Genomic DNA, 15,566 nt, shown 5'->3' with positions numbered 1-15,566 from the left:
ACTCGCCAACAAACACTCCCTATGTGACCCTCAGATGTTCCTTCTTTCTGCTACAGGAGAAGGCTCAGGACCCGTTTGTCTATTCTGCTGCCATTTTCCCCCCTTTTTATTAACATTATTTTTATTCATAAAACCTCATAGAGGGTTTAAAATGTTTAGCTTTTGAATTTCAAAACTATCAAATCAAAGCAAATTGCAAAAGTACAGAGTAGAGAGCTTGCACATGTCTTACCCTTACTTTCTCTCTGCAATCCATTCAGATTACACTTGGTCTTTCTAGTCAGCCAGTCTAAACATGGGTTTCTTGCCACTAATGCCTTTTACTTTCTTCCACTTGACAACTATAAAAGATGCCAAGTGACTTGACCGTCCCCTAAAGCAGTGGTTCTCAACCTTTCTAATGCCGCAATCCTTTAATACAGTTCCTCATGTTGTGGTGACCCCCAACCATAAAATTATTTTTGTTGCTACTTTATAACTGTCATTTTGCTACTGTTATGAGTTGTAATGTAAATATCTGTGTTTTTTGATATTCTCAACTACCTGTGGTTGAGAACCACTAGCAGGGTCACCTAAGACTATTGGAAAGCACAGATATTTACATTACAATTTATAACAGTAGCAAAATTACAGATATGAAGTAGCAACAAAAATAATTTTATGGTTGGGGTCACCCCTAACTGCCCTTCCCCGCATATTTGATCACCCCCAACTGTACTCCCTTGCAGGCCTGGTCCCTCCCAACTTCCATCCCCTGCTGACTATCTTGTGGCAGCCATCTTGTGTCCACATGGGGGAAGCCATCTTTGACCACATGGGGGCAGCCATCTTGTGTGTTGGAGTGACATTCAATTTGCATATTACTCTTTTATTAGATAGGATAGAAGCCTGGTGAATGGGTGGGGGCCAGCTGGTTTGCCTTGAAGGGTGTCCTGGATCGGGATGGGGGTTCCCTTGGGGCATAGGGCAGCCTGGTTGAGGGGCTTGTGGTGATTTGCTGGCTGGCCACTCCCACTGGTGACACAAGCAGAAGCCCTGGGATCTGGGATTTATTTATCTTCTATAATTGAAACTTTGAAGCCTTGAGCTGAGGCTGGGGCAGGCCAGGCTGGGTGGGATGCTTGGCTTTCTACATCACCAGGGGAAACCCAAGCCTCTGCTTGCTCCAGCTTCGTGGCAGCCACCATCTTGAGTTAATTTGCATACTCACTCTTATTGGCTGATGGGTGTAGCAGAGTGACGGCCAATTTGCATGTTTCTCTTTTATTAGTGTAGATGAGTTCAGCATGTTGAGCAGATATGGACTTACAAGTTGCCATTAGCACCCTGGATGTCGCTGGGTTGAAGGCTGTGGCTTTCCATTCGTACTAGTCACTGGCTATGGAGGCTGATCCATCTATAAACCAGGATTTTTTAAGCTTATGGCTATATTGTGGCCCTTTTACACTGATTGGATCAGGTGGTTGGACAAACGTTTGGCACAGGTAGGTGGTTCTACCTCAAGTTTGTTGACCTCCTTGAGTGAGGAGGACTAGTTCACCGGAGCCAGAGGTTTCTCATGTATTAATGTCTCACTTCCACATGAGAACCTTTTCATCAATTTGGGAACCTGACAATTCTTCACCTGACATTTTTGAGCCATGCTTTAAGGGAAAATGTGCTACACACGGTTATTGGGTTAAGTCAGGTCAGCGGTTCTACATGCAACAGTGCCACATAGAGTGTCCAGATTAGTTTCTCAAAATAAATTTGTGGTAAGAGTAAGGGAATCTCTGAATCCATAATACTATAGGCATTGGATTTTTATCTTCTGTTCCTCTTTTGTATAGTCCCCAACTTCCATGTTCTGCCATGAACTAATGTCTAGTATTATTTTGTCTGATACTTTGTAGGGATTGAAAGTGGTGTATGTAGTCCTTTAATTGTTTAAATGTTTGTTCCTGTTCTTGGGTCAATATGAAATCTACTGCCTTCCTGATAACTTTGTATATAGGTTTGGCAATGTCAGCTAGATATGGTATGAGTTGTCTCCAGTACATGGAAAGTCCCATTAATTGTTTTGCTTCTTTTTTGTTGGTTGGAATTTTTAGGTTTAGTAATTTGTCTATTTGTTTGATATGTTCCTTTCTTCAGAGCTCCAGTGGATGCCTAAAAATGTTGTTTTGGTGTCTGGGGGATGGATTTCGTCAGGATTAATTGTCCAGCCTAGTGATCTTAGGTGTGTTACTAGTGACTCTAGATCGGATTTGTAGAATTTCTTTGTCATTGTTATAGAGTAGAATGTCATCTATGTATTGTATGATTGTGGATTTGTATTTTGTGAGGTCAATGTTGTTAGCAAGTAGGCTGTGTTAGATTGTGGGTGAGTTTTTGTATCCTTGTGGGAGTCTTTTGAATTGGTATTGTTTTCCTTGAAATGTAAATGTGGTAATGGGTCTGGATTTCTCAGCTATGGGTATTGCAAAGAACATGTTCAGAGATCAATTGCTGCCATAAATTTAGGGTTGTCTCTCTGGATAATATTGATTACTTCTTGTGCATCAGGCAGGAAGCCATCTATTGTATATTTGGTGAGGCATTATTCAGGTTGTGATAGTATATTGTGACCCTGTAGGTGTAATTAGTCTTTTATAGGGACCAGATTGGGCTATTATAAATGTCTGATCTGCTTGGTTCTATTATAACCACTTCCAGAGTTTTTAAAGTGCTTTTGTTACAGCCTCATGTCCTCCTTTTAGAGGATATTGAGGTGTGGATGAATTTGTATTTGATTCTGGTAATGTTAATGGAGTTATTTCTAGTGCAGTGAGGAATGTTGTTATTTTATGTAGCCTGGGTGTGTGAGAAATGTGACAAAATAATGTTGGTAGGATATCCATACCTAACATGTTTTGAACCTGGGGTGAGATTAGGAATGTGACTGGGATTTGTTTGCCTTTGTATAGTATTTTTCCTCATGTTGGGAAGACTGGGGTCACTTTTCTTGTGATTCCTTCAATATTTACTGTAGGTCCTTACTTTGATCCTGTATTTAAGTGTTTTTGTAAGTGGTAAGCAGAAAGACCTGTGAGCCAGTATCTATTAAAAAAGATTTTATATTGTAACTAGAGGCCTAGTGCATAAAATTTGTGCAGGGGAGGGTGGGTGTCCCTCAGCCCAGCCTGCACCCTCTCCAATCTGAGACCCCTTGAGGGATGTCCAACTGCCCTACTGGAATTGGGCCTAAACAGGCAGTCAGACATCCCTCTCACAGTGCAGAACTACTGGCTCCCAACTGCTCTCCTGCCTGCTTTCCTGATTGCCCCTAACTGCTTCTGCCTGACAGCATGATCACCCCCTATCCACTCCCATGCCAGCCTGATTGATGTCTAACTGCTCCCCTGCCAGCCTGTTTGCCCCCAACTTCCCTCCTCTGCTGACCTGGTCACCCCTAACTACCCTCCCCTGCAGGTTGATCACCTCCATCTGGCCTTCATTGCAGGCCTGAGCCCTCTCAACTGCCCTCCATTGCAAGCCTGGTGTCTCCCAACTGCCCTTCCCTGCTGGTCATCTTGTGGTGGCTATCTTGTGTCCACATGGGGGCAGCTATTGTGTGTTGGTGTGATGCTCAATCTGCATATTACTCTTTTATTAGATAGGATAGAGGCCTGGTGCACAGGTGAGGGCCAACTGGTTTACCCTAAAAGGTGTCCTGGATCAGGGTGGGGGTTTCCTTGGGGTGTGGGGTGGCCTGAGCGAGGGGCCTATGGTGGTTTTCAGGCTGGCCATGCCCTCTGGTGACCCAAGCAGAGGCCCTGGTATCTGGGATTTATTTACCTTCTACAATTGAAACTTTGTAGCCTGGAGTGGAGCCAAGCCTCCTGCTCTCTCAGTGGCTGGCAGCCATTTCTATTTGGATTTGTTTACTTCTATAATTGAAACTTTGTAGCCTTGAGTGGAAGCCTAGGCCAGCAAGGGCAGGCGGAAAGCTTGGCTTCCGCTGTTGTCTGGGAAACCCAAGCCTCCCTCCTGCTCTCTGTGGCCAGTAGCCATCTTGGTTGGGTTTATTTGCATACTCACTCTGATTGGCTGGTGGGTGTGGCTTATGGGTATAGCAGAGTAATGGTTAATTTGCATATTACCCTTTTATTACGTAGGATGGCCTGCTTGCCAGGGACATTTGGAGGGATATGTATAGTCTGGTATCATTTTTTGTGTTGAATGATGTGTCTATAACTAATGGGGGTTTATTGAATAAAGGTATTTTAGTTGCAATTTCTTCAGGGTCTGTAGTATGGAAGTAATGTTCTGGCATTGGTGTCTGATGTGGGCTCCCTATTGCCTGGCAAGTTGATTTTGCCAGTGGGAGCCTCTATAGATTCTCTGATTCTGTCTATATGGTTTTTGACTATTTTGGAATAGGTTGTTGTCTCAGATCTCTGTCCTGAAGGGATTTCTGCTGAATGGGTTGTTTCTACTTGGGTTATTATTATTATTTATGAATGGATTTTGTTCTTGAAGAATAGATAGTTCCTCCTCCAATAATAAGCTTGTCCTTATCTGTATTGGTCATTATGCCTATTTTAATTGGTTTGGGGTGTTTTTGGGGCTTTAGAGGTCCTCTATACTGTTGCATGGGGAATGAATAGTTCTTTGATTCCTTTGCCGTGAAAGCAAATTTCTTTTCTGCTAATAGGTCTTGGTGCAGTTGGATTTTCTTTTTAATATCCTCTACAGTACTGGACCCTGCAATAAGGTTTTGAAGCTGCATTTTGTAGCCAGTTTCTTATTAGTATGTTGACTATCCCTTCTACATCTGTATTTTCTCATGGTGAGTTCAAATCTGGTTTATAGAGGCTAGTTAGGATCACCAATTTCCTTAATTGGGTCTGTAATTGTGTAAGAGATTCCCAGTGTTCTGAAAACTTTCCTGAAGACAAGTCCACTGATGGAAATGCTCTTCTCCATGCATCTCCTATCCAGCTCCATAAGGATCTTACTGTATTTGAGTGTTGTTTTGCAATTTCCTTTAGTGCTGTTTTTAATTTGGCTAATTCTATTGCATCTATTACTGCTGTGAGTTCATCTGCACTTAACATAGACATGTGGCTTCCAAGTTCATATATTTTTACAAGCCACTCTACGACCATTAATTCTCCTTTAATCAATAGTTTTCTGAGTTCTGCTAGTTCCTGCCTTGAAAATGAGGTTAATTCTATTAATTCCTTAGTAGCTTCATTTTCTGATTTTATTACCTTCCTTTTTACTACTACTGGCTTGCTGGAGTATTTTTGCAGTTACCTTCTGTGTTAGTGATCTTCCCTTGTCAGTGTCTCCTGCAGGTTGATTGTCTGTAGGAATATTCCTACTACCTATTGTGGTGGCGTTCTTTCTATTATTGGAATCAGATTGTTAGGATCTACTATGTTTTTGTTGAGGCCTGAGGCTGTCTAGATTTTATATTTGGCCCTCATGGCATCTTCAACCAGTCTCCACTTGCTTTTTGATGGTATGTTAGTCTCAGTAGAGTTGTTTCTTTTGAAAAGCTTGTTAAAGAAGTTTTTAACCTTCTGCTGCATGGTGTTGAATGAGGTGGTGTCTTGGTCCATACCTACCAAATAGTCAGAATTCTTGTGTACTTGGTGTGTTCTTACTGCAGTATGTGGTTTCTAGATGGAGAGTTGTTAGTTTTCTTAGAAAATTAAGAAGAGTTTCAGCTAGCTTCTTCAAACTTTTATTCATAAGTTCCGCTCTGCTGTAAATTTATTCTTCAAAAAGTTTCATTTTCCTTTTACTTTCAGTTTTCTTTAATTTGAAGGGGAGTTTTGATTTTGGACTGAACTTGGATGACCTGGTTATGCTCCGGTGTCGAGTCTCTGGATTGGGAATAGGTCGGTTGGTATAATCTGCCAAATTGGCTCCGCTTGGGCAGAGAGGCCGCTATGACCCTCAGGCATTCGCCAGTCAGGAGTCAGCCTCTCCTGGGTATGGCCTCATGATGGACAACCACTGACCCATGTCCTTAGAGACTAGATCGCTTTTGGTTGGTGCCAAATTAATCCCCTTTACACTCAGTGGTAGTTTCCTTAATACTCCAACCAAAACCTGAGTGTTTTTGCCAATTTTAAATAATTATCCACCTGTGCTGCAGAGAAATTTGTTTTGGAATCCTGCCTATTATGCCAATTGTCGCAATTATGCCTCAATGAATTAATTATCTGTCTAGACTTAGTGGGACAAACACAGGTGACCAGGAATCAGCAATAATGGCCTATCCCCTGGTATTTCAATGTCTAGACAGCTGAGCCGAATCAGAACAGATGAACACACAAGACAGGATTAGTATACAATCACATAAGGTTTATTTACATATCCCTAGTGAATCCTCAGCTGCAGCAAAGGCCACCCAGCGATGCACACTGAAAGACAGATGATGCAGATGGAGATAGACAGGCTTGCACAGCAGAGCAGTCAGGGGCTTGTCTCATGGAGCAACATGAATCTTCCTCTATCAGGCAAGAGACCACAACTGAAGAATGTCTGATGATTACGTATATAGCAGGTAGTAAACAACTTGTGTCCTTATCAGTGTGGACCAGACATTGTGCCTTATGCTAGGATCAGGGCATTTACACTTTAAGGGCTAGGGCGTTCACATCAAGATAGTGAGGTGTTCACCAATTTGGAAGTTACAGAGTATTGGGGTCACCACACAGCAATCATTTCCCACAATAATTATTTCATACGTTAGAGGGGTTTCCTTATGACCATAACATTATTATAACAATTCTAGAGTGCATCATCTGTATATTGTATTGTGTGTTTACCATCCCAAGCCAAGCCTCCTTCCATCACCATTTATCCTCCATATACCCTCTTTTATCTCACCTGACCCTTCTTCCTTCAGACAATCACCATACTGTTGTCTGTGTCCATGAGTCTTTATTTATTTGCTTAATCCCTTCACCTTTCTTACCTAGCCTCCCAACTCCTTATTCTCTGAAAGTTGACAGTCTGTATCCATGATTCTGTATCCACTTTGTTGGTAATTAGATTCCTAACGTATAAGTGAAATCATATGATACTTGTATTTTTCTGACCGCCTTATTTCACTTAGCCTAATACTCCCCAGGTCCATCCAGGCAGATAAATATCCAAAAAGGGACAGCTATAAAAAATGGTTTATAATTGTGGATGAAAGGTGCCACATGCTAACCTGACAAACTCAGGGAAGGCCTGCATGAAGGTCTTGTTAACTCAAAGACCTAAAGTAACCACAAAGAATGGTATGAAATTAAACTTTAACTAAAAGTAGTCATGGTGGCTGGTTACATCCTAGGTTGGTATCTTCACTGACAAGGTCAATCTTTATTTTAACTAAGCCTATGTATCTTTTTTCCATCTATAATTACATACCTTTTGAAATGTCTGGGTAACTTTGTAACTTACCTTTTTCTGGACCCCTTGAGGCACAACCTAATGTATCTGGGCTACAGGACAGATACCACAAATTTCTTCATTAGCATTTTAATTTTTCCTGCAGTATGTGTCTATCATTTTACTTTTTATCCAATCCCAGGGATTTCCCTGTTTTGCTTTCTCCAGCCTCTCTAGTCTATCACCAATGGATTTCATGTAACCCCCCTACAATCCTTTCTATTTATTGCAATCTATGTATATAAAAATCCAGTTACTGGAATGCTATAACGACCAGAATGACCAGTGGCTATAATGCCTACTGTGGCCAGAGAACCCGCCCAGCCAACCTCCTGTACTCTCCTCCTCCAGACAGGCCCAGCCCAGATCTGCCAATTGGAGCCAGTCTGGCTGGACCCCACCTGTGCACAAATTTGTGCACTGGGCCTCTAGTGAATAAATATAGATGTAACCCACCATTTTCGGGAGCATTATCTCAATTTGTTGAGGTTTTGCTTCTCAGCATTTGTCGACAGTTTGGCTTAAATAAACTCACAAGAATTCTTTACAGGTTTGAATGTTTTTACATTAACAAAGGCATTTAAGAGCTTTAAGGAAAATCATTTTATTTGGCATAATATTTTTAACACTAATTTTAAAGTGCACACTCAATACTTGTGGTAACTGGTAATAATAAAAGTACTATCAAATCAGAAACTTCTTTTAGAAATGACATAAGATGTCAGAAGGAAGAAGTGTGTTTCATACCATGGTTTACCTTGTGGTTGTTACTCTTCTTTATATACCTCAGGTCTTTTCCTCCATCACCTTGAACCACAAGAAGGACCATGGGGAATATGTATGTGATAACATGGCCTGGACAGTTACTAGTCTAAGACCAATTGTGGCATGGCATGGACACATTCTCTTTCCTCTTTGTCAGTTTTTGACCCTCAGTTTCTGACCTTTGGTTGGCTTCTAGTCTTTTTTCTTATTTCAATACTAGGTTCAATTTCCCAGTGTTTTTTTTATTGGGCTGCCTCTGGTACATCTATGCACATTCTTATTCTATAATATGAAAATAGTATATATTGTCTTGCAGAAACATTGGCAAGATTAAATCAGAAGATGCTTAGTCCAACACTTAGTATATAAACTCAAGTTACAGATATTGCAACAGATTATCTACTTATATTGTTACTAGAGTCCTGATACATGAAATTTGTGCACTGAGGGGGAGGTGGTGTCCCTCAGCCCAGCCTGCACCCTCATCAATCTGGGACCTCTAGGGGGATGCCCGACTGCCTGGTAGTTGGACATCCCTCTCACAATCCAGGACTTCTGGCTCCCAACCACTCGCCTGCCTGCCTGCCTGCCTAATTGTCCCTATCCGCTTCTGCCTGCCAGTTGGATCACCCCCTAACCACTCCCTTACAGCCTGATTGATGCCTAATTGCTCCCCTGCTGGCCCGATTGCCCCTAACTGCCCTCCCCTGCAGGCCTGGTCCCTCCCCAACTGCCCTCCCCTGCAGACCTAGTGCCCCCAACTGCATGTAATAATTAGCATAGTGGCCATAAGGGAAGAATTAGAAGTACCGGTACATAGTTTTTATGCCATATGTGAAATATTGGGAATTCACATAGAAAAATAATTTTAAGCAATAAAATAGCTTTTAAAAAAATGAGGCCCTCTTCAGGGTGCTTCTGTTTTAAATCTTGAACTTGTGTCTATCTAAAATTATTGTTATGAGCAGTCTGGTGATCTTACAAATTTGGATGAAAAGACTCTAATAATCTTATAAATGTCTGCTCAAAGAACTAAAGAAAATATTTAGTTCTGAAAACTTTTCCTCTTTTGGATCCCATCACTTGTATCTCCTGAGTATTTCACTAGTTAGACCAACCCTTTTACTGCACATCAAAAAAAAAAAAAGTAAAAATTGTGACAAGTTTTGCTGTGGGCACAGGAGAGTGACTGCGTAGGTTTTGTCAGGACAGATCGAGCATGCCTATGCCATTAGAAATGCTATATTTTAGCAACGTATAGGAAAAAATACATTAAACTAGTTGAGCTGTCTTTGATCTTATAATATTAAATGCCTGACACTTAAAAAAATAGAGAAACACCTGACATTTCATCTTAAACTAAAAGTGCAGGAAGATTAATAATGAGGCCAAGATGGATCTGGAGAGCATTATGCTAAGAGAATAAGCCAGTTAAAGAAAGATGAGTATAAAATGATCTCATATGTGGAAACTAATGAACAAAATAGATCCAGAGACATAGAAGCATGAATCTCAGAGATAAGGCAGGGGTAAAGTGGGTGGGTGGGAAGAGATCAACCAGAGAACTTGTATGCATATATGCATAACCCATGGGCACAGATAATAGAGTGGTGAAAGCTTAAGGGGGAGGGGAGTAGAAGCTGGCTAAAAGAGGTAAATGAGGGTGTGTGTAATATTTTCAACAATAAATCAAAAAAATAAAAAAATAAAAATAATGAGGCCAAGGTTGTGAATAGGTTTATTTTCATGGGAGGCATGATTTCATGTAGGTCAGCACTAAGATAGGATGCAGTTAAAAAGGCACATGAACCAGAACCCACTAGAAGAGTTTGCAGAACTCAATAGCACAAAAAGAAATAAACTCAAAGAATAAATAAAAAAATGTATCTAATAGTGTGCTTGTAGAGATTTAGCAATACAAAGTGTTATTTTCAAATAATCTTCATGTAATTTCCATGTTAGGTGATATGTTCATACCATTCTAAACCAATTAACCTAAAATGAAAGAAATGATAAGGGTACCTTTAAAAAGTAGTAATTCAACATATGGCAAAAATTGTTCTTTCTTTTACTGTAACTGTTATTTTAATCTACTCCAAGCCTGGACTGCCTTTCAGGCACTTGAAATGATAAAAATGACTATCTGGTTGTTCAAATATTTTCTCAGAGACTTGATGAGCAGTGAGAAAATGCCTCCACTTGCATAGATTAACTGTAAATGATTATAGTTAAGTCCTTCTCAAAATAGTCTTTCTAAAATCCAAATTCTGAATCCCTTAAATATTTTATAATGTTTTGAAATTTCTTATTTGATGCTGTAAGTTAACATAAACTGATGAAAAAAAAATAGAGCCAGAGGGGGAAAAACATTTTAGAATATAATAGAAGTAATCCTGTTATTTGAAGATTTTAAATATTTCCTGTAACTTTTGTGATATAATACTATGTTAGTACAGTAATATTATTATATTTAAAATTCCTTTTTTCCTTGAAATATTAATGTTTATTGCATGTAAATGGCTGATTATTTTGTATCTATAATCTGATAATATGTTTATTTTGCATATTGTAAAAATAAAAAAATAAAAATAAATAAAAAAGTAATATTTAAAATTTAATGCAAATAGGAAAACTAGTATTCATTTTGTAAAATATCAAGCTTTAGTTTGTATTGTTATAAACTGCTTCTCAAGTCATTGAAATATCTTGTGTTAGATTCATATTATCCATGCTCAACCACCCACCATTATTGTCAAAAACTTCCCCAGGACTTTTGGATATCTAGTGAGTAATGCTGTAAATGAACTTCTTGACTTAGGTTTCTGTATTTGAAAAAGGTTAACCTTTAGAGAGAGGAAAGAATGAGGAGAATGAGGTCAACTCAGAAAGAAAATTAAATCACTGACAAAAACTGAAGAGGATTTTGAGCTGTTCAATAACTTGTATTCCAGTAGTTTCTGAGGCCTTATATGGCTTAGGGGCCAGAGAAGCAAAGAAAAAAATAAAAGACAAGACAAGACAAGACAAGACAAGACAAGAAAGGACTATTCATTTGGCTATATCTTGGTGAGGATATAATATTACATAAAGTTATAAAAATGTTTGATGGTCTTAATGAAAAAAAATGTTAGTGGAACTAAAATTAAACTATATTATTTCTCTTGAAAATAAAATCCAATACAAAAAAAATGCATGTTTTTTTTTTCATGTTCTATCTATATATACCAGATGGATTATTACTTATTACCCATACTTGAAAAAATGTTTCTCTAGTAAATACATTTCTAATCAGTGGTAAACATGAAAATATATTACATGCATGCAGATGTCTGTGTGTATGTGTGTGTATTATATATAACTAGAGACCCGGTGCACAAAATTCTTGCACAGAGGTGGGGTGTCCCTCAGCCAAGGCTGCACCCTCTTCAATCTGGGACCCCCTCAAGGGATGTCTGACTGCCCATTTAGGCCTTATCCCTTTCACAACCCAGGACTACTGACTCCTAACCACTCGCCTGTCTGCCTGCCTGATTGTCCCTAACCGTTTCTGCCTGCCAGCCTGATCACTCCCTAACCACTCCCCTGCCAGCTTTATTGATGCCTAACTGCTCCCCTGCCAGCCCAGTTGCCTCCATCTGTCCTCCCCTGCTGGCCTTGTCAACCCTAACTGTCCTCCCCTGCCAGCCCAGTCACCCTTAACTGCCCTTCCTTGCCAGTCTGGTCTCCCCTAACTGCCCTCCCCTGAAGGTCTGGTACCCCCCAACTGCCCTTCCCTGCAGGCTTGGTCCCTCCCAACTGCCCTCCTCTACTGGCCTGGTCACCCCTAACAGCCCTCCCCTGCAGGTCTGATTGCCCCCAACTGCCCTCCCTTGCAGGCCTGGTCCCTCCCAACTGTCCTCTCCTGCTGGCCTGATTGCCCAAAACTGCCCTCCCCTGGTGGCCATCTTGTGGTGGCCATCTTGTGTTTACATGGGGGTAGTCATCTTTAACCACATGAGGGCAACCATCTTGTGTGTTGGGGTAATGGTCAGTTTGCATATTAGGCTTTTGTTATATAGGATGTCTATATACATTTATGTGTATGTATATGATAATTATGCAGAAATTATTATTTTTGACTGATGAAAATCTCTTATAAGGTGCTAAAGTTTCTGTAGGATTAAGGAAAATTATTTTTTTAAGTGGAAATTGTTTAGAAGCAGGTACCTGTAATACCTGCAGGCCATGATTTACAGCAGGAAAAATAGAACTCTAATCTGAGTTTTAAATAACCACCAACGACAACAATAACAAAAGAGAACTTTCTGCACATATAAGAGATGCACTTTACAACTTAGGAAGTTTTCCCAGGTATATACTCATTTGATTCCCTTAACATTATGTGAACACTGTTACAGGTATGCACAGCAAATGTTACAAGTTTAGTGTTGTAAAGAACCATTTCATCATATCTATAGCTTCTGTGGGTCAGAAATTTTGGAAAAGACACGGTAGGCAATTCTTTTTTCTTTTGTATAATGTCTAGGGACTCAGTCAGGAAACATGAAGGCTGAGTTTGAATTGATGGCAGGGGCTGTTATTATGTGGGGATCATTTATCTGGGCTGCCAGAACTTGAAGACTAAAGCTGACAACAGAAAAAACATCTATATATGGCCTCCCTTGTGACTTGGCATCCTTATAGCATGACAGCCTCAGAGTAATTGGACTTCTCACATGGTGACCCAAGGACCCAAAAGCTAATGTAAAAGGCAGAAGAGCACTGCCTTTTATGATTGGGCCTTAAAAATCAAGCAGCATAATTTTCATACCATTCTATTCATTACAAGTGAGTCACAAACTCATTCAGATTAAATGAGATAAGAATTATTGTCCATGTATTAGAAAGGAAGTGATTGTGTTCTAGGAGGACTTGTGGAATATGGAATATTGTTACAGCCATCTTTTGAAAATACAATATGCCACAGAAGATAAAGATTCAAAGAGACTGAATGCCTTGCTGACCCAGAACAGTAAGGTAAAACCATCAGCAGGCAATTGACCAGAAGAGAACATTTGTGATCTACAAATCATTGTTCAAAGTCTATAGCAAAACAAGTGAGATGAAATTATATCACAGCCACAAAAAGGAAGTATGGACTTCAATATAATAACAATACTTTAAATTTTCAAAATTTAAAACTAAATCTTTGGTACCTATTTTTTTCTTTTGAGGATTCTTCTTTGTCCCCTCTCTACATTAAATTCTGATATCCTGGTTGTTCTGAGCTATATTCAACATTCAGAAAATATCTTAATCTAATGTAATGTTAGAGCAGATTTCCCATTGCCAAAATCATAAAAGGAGATTTGTGTTGTACAATGTAATTATATCTGGTGGGACTATTTCACAGCAGACATACATTTCTCCTGAGGGTTTTCATCAGTGTCAAATCAATTTTTGTCTGGTGTGCTGCTTATTTCTCAGCATGCTGGATCTTGGAGAATTTTCCCTGCAGCAGCTGAGTGTCATCAATGGAAGATACGTCTTAAACAAGAACGCTCTCCCATGATGGTATTCAAGATCCTGAGGGGAAAACGGGCCTTCACTGCAGATGCAATTGGAGAAGGACAGTAAGGATTTCCCAGCTCAGTAGCTGAGGCAGAAAGCTTCTTGTTCTCAGAGTAGCAGCTGGCATCACTGGGGGAATTATGGCTGGATGTCTCCCAGGTGCATGGATGCTATGGTGAGCAGGGCCTTGGCATTTGAGGAAGAGAAGGACTCAATGGCAAAAGGCAAAGTGTTTTATATTTTGTTTATAATTGTGACTCAACTAAATTACATTCATTAAACCCATATTCAGGCTACTTCAGCCTTCCTAAATAGAGGCCCTATCGTGTTCCCACCATCAGTAGATGCCTAACTAAAAAAGCATTGAAGTGAAAAAAATGTTGTCCAGATGGCTCTCCTTACGTTCTTTCGGATGACTTCTTGGTATGGTCCTTTTGCCCCATACTTAGCATTACCAACCACATCTATTTTGCTCAGGTCACAGCTGTTCTTTTCAGGCAGTCAATATTTTTGTCAGTCCTAATAAATCCAGCAAGGCTAGTGATATAAATAGCTTCCAGAAGGATAAAAACTAATAGGCAGACAAAAGGCTTAATCTTTTATAAAATTCAGATGCATAAGAACATAGTAGATAAATCATATTTGAGAATCAGTTCATACTTTGTGACTGTCTGACTTTGCCGAATTACTCAGAATTTCTGAATTTTAGTTTCACCTTTCAAAATCAGTTGTAAACATACCACATAGAATTGCTATAAACTTTAAATTTAAAAATTTAAACAAATATAACATCATCTCAAAAATTATTTATGTAATATTAGCAAAGTTTGTTAAAATTGGCAGTTTCTTGTTTCCAGCCCCAGACATACTGGCACAGGGCACAGGAATCTACATTAAAAAGCTCCCTAGACAACTCCAGTCTTGGAATAACATCAGAAGTAGAACACACCACTTGAATAGAGATAGAAGTGAAGAACAACAATAATACTTTTAAAAAATATAGAAAAACCACCCTAACCGGTTTGGCTCAGTTGATGGAGTGTTGGCCTGTGGACGCAAGGGCATCAGTGTTGGCCCAGAAAGGAACTCACTACAGACTGATTCATTTGCTACTCAGCATACGGTAACCATTATGGCTTGTCTAGTTTTGGTTCTTATAAGGGAATTCCTTGTATCACATGATCTAACCCATCTAGGGGAAATAATGAACAACATAAATTGATGAACAAAAACAGACCTGGAGACAGAGAAGCATTGATCAGACTGTCAAACCTAAGAGGGAAGGTAGAGGAGGGTGGGGGCAACGGAGAGAGATCAATCAATGGACTTGTATGCATATATATAAGCCTAACCAGTGGTCATGGACAACGAAGTGGGGGAGAGCATACGTGGGGAGGGGTTTGAGATGAGAATTGGGGGATGAAGACAATTATGTGATACCATAATCAATAAAGAAATAAATTTTAAAAAAGGGCCCCACGTTCCATTCCGGTCAAGGGCATGTACCTTGGTTGCAGGCACATCTCCAGTGGAAGGGATGCAGAAGGCAGCTGATTGTTGTTTCTCTATCATGGATGTTTCTAATTCTCTATCCTTATCCCTTCCTCTCGGTAAAAAAATCAATAAAATATATTTTAAAAATATATACAGAAAAACCTAACATGAGCAGATATCCTTTCAGAAGCTTTATAAAGTAATGCAAGAATAGTCACACAGTTCTGAATGAGCATGATTGGTACTGAACATGCTCATGTGCTTTTTCTTTATAAACATAAAAGATGTTTCCCCAAGAAGCAAAATTTATAAACTGCTTTTCTAGAAATAGACCCTGGATT

General features: G+C 39.7%; 1 pseudogene; it reads left to right on the top strand.

Moving 5' to 3' along the window:
* LOC118720205 overlaps positions 1 to 13,797 on the top strand; it is a 58,575-nt pseudogene extending 44,778 nt beyond the window's left edge.
* Positions 13,798 to 15,566: the final 1,769 nt, after the last annotated feature.

Source organism: Pipistrellus kuhlii, unplaced genomic scaffold, assembly GCF_014108245.1.
Source record: "Pipistrellus kuhlii isolate mPipKuh1 unplaced genomic scaffold, mPipKuh1.p scaffold_m20_p_16, whole genome shotgun sequence".
Lineage (NCBI taxonomy): Eukaryota > Metazoa > Chordata > Mammalia > Chiroptera > Vespertilionidae > Pipistrellus > Pipistrellus kuhlii.
Note: the sequence above shows the minus strand (reverse complement) of the source record. Positions and strands in the feature narration are given on the sequence as shown.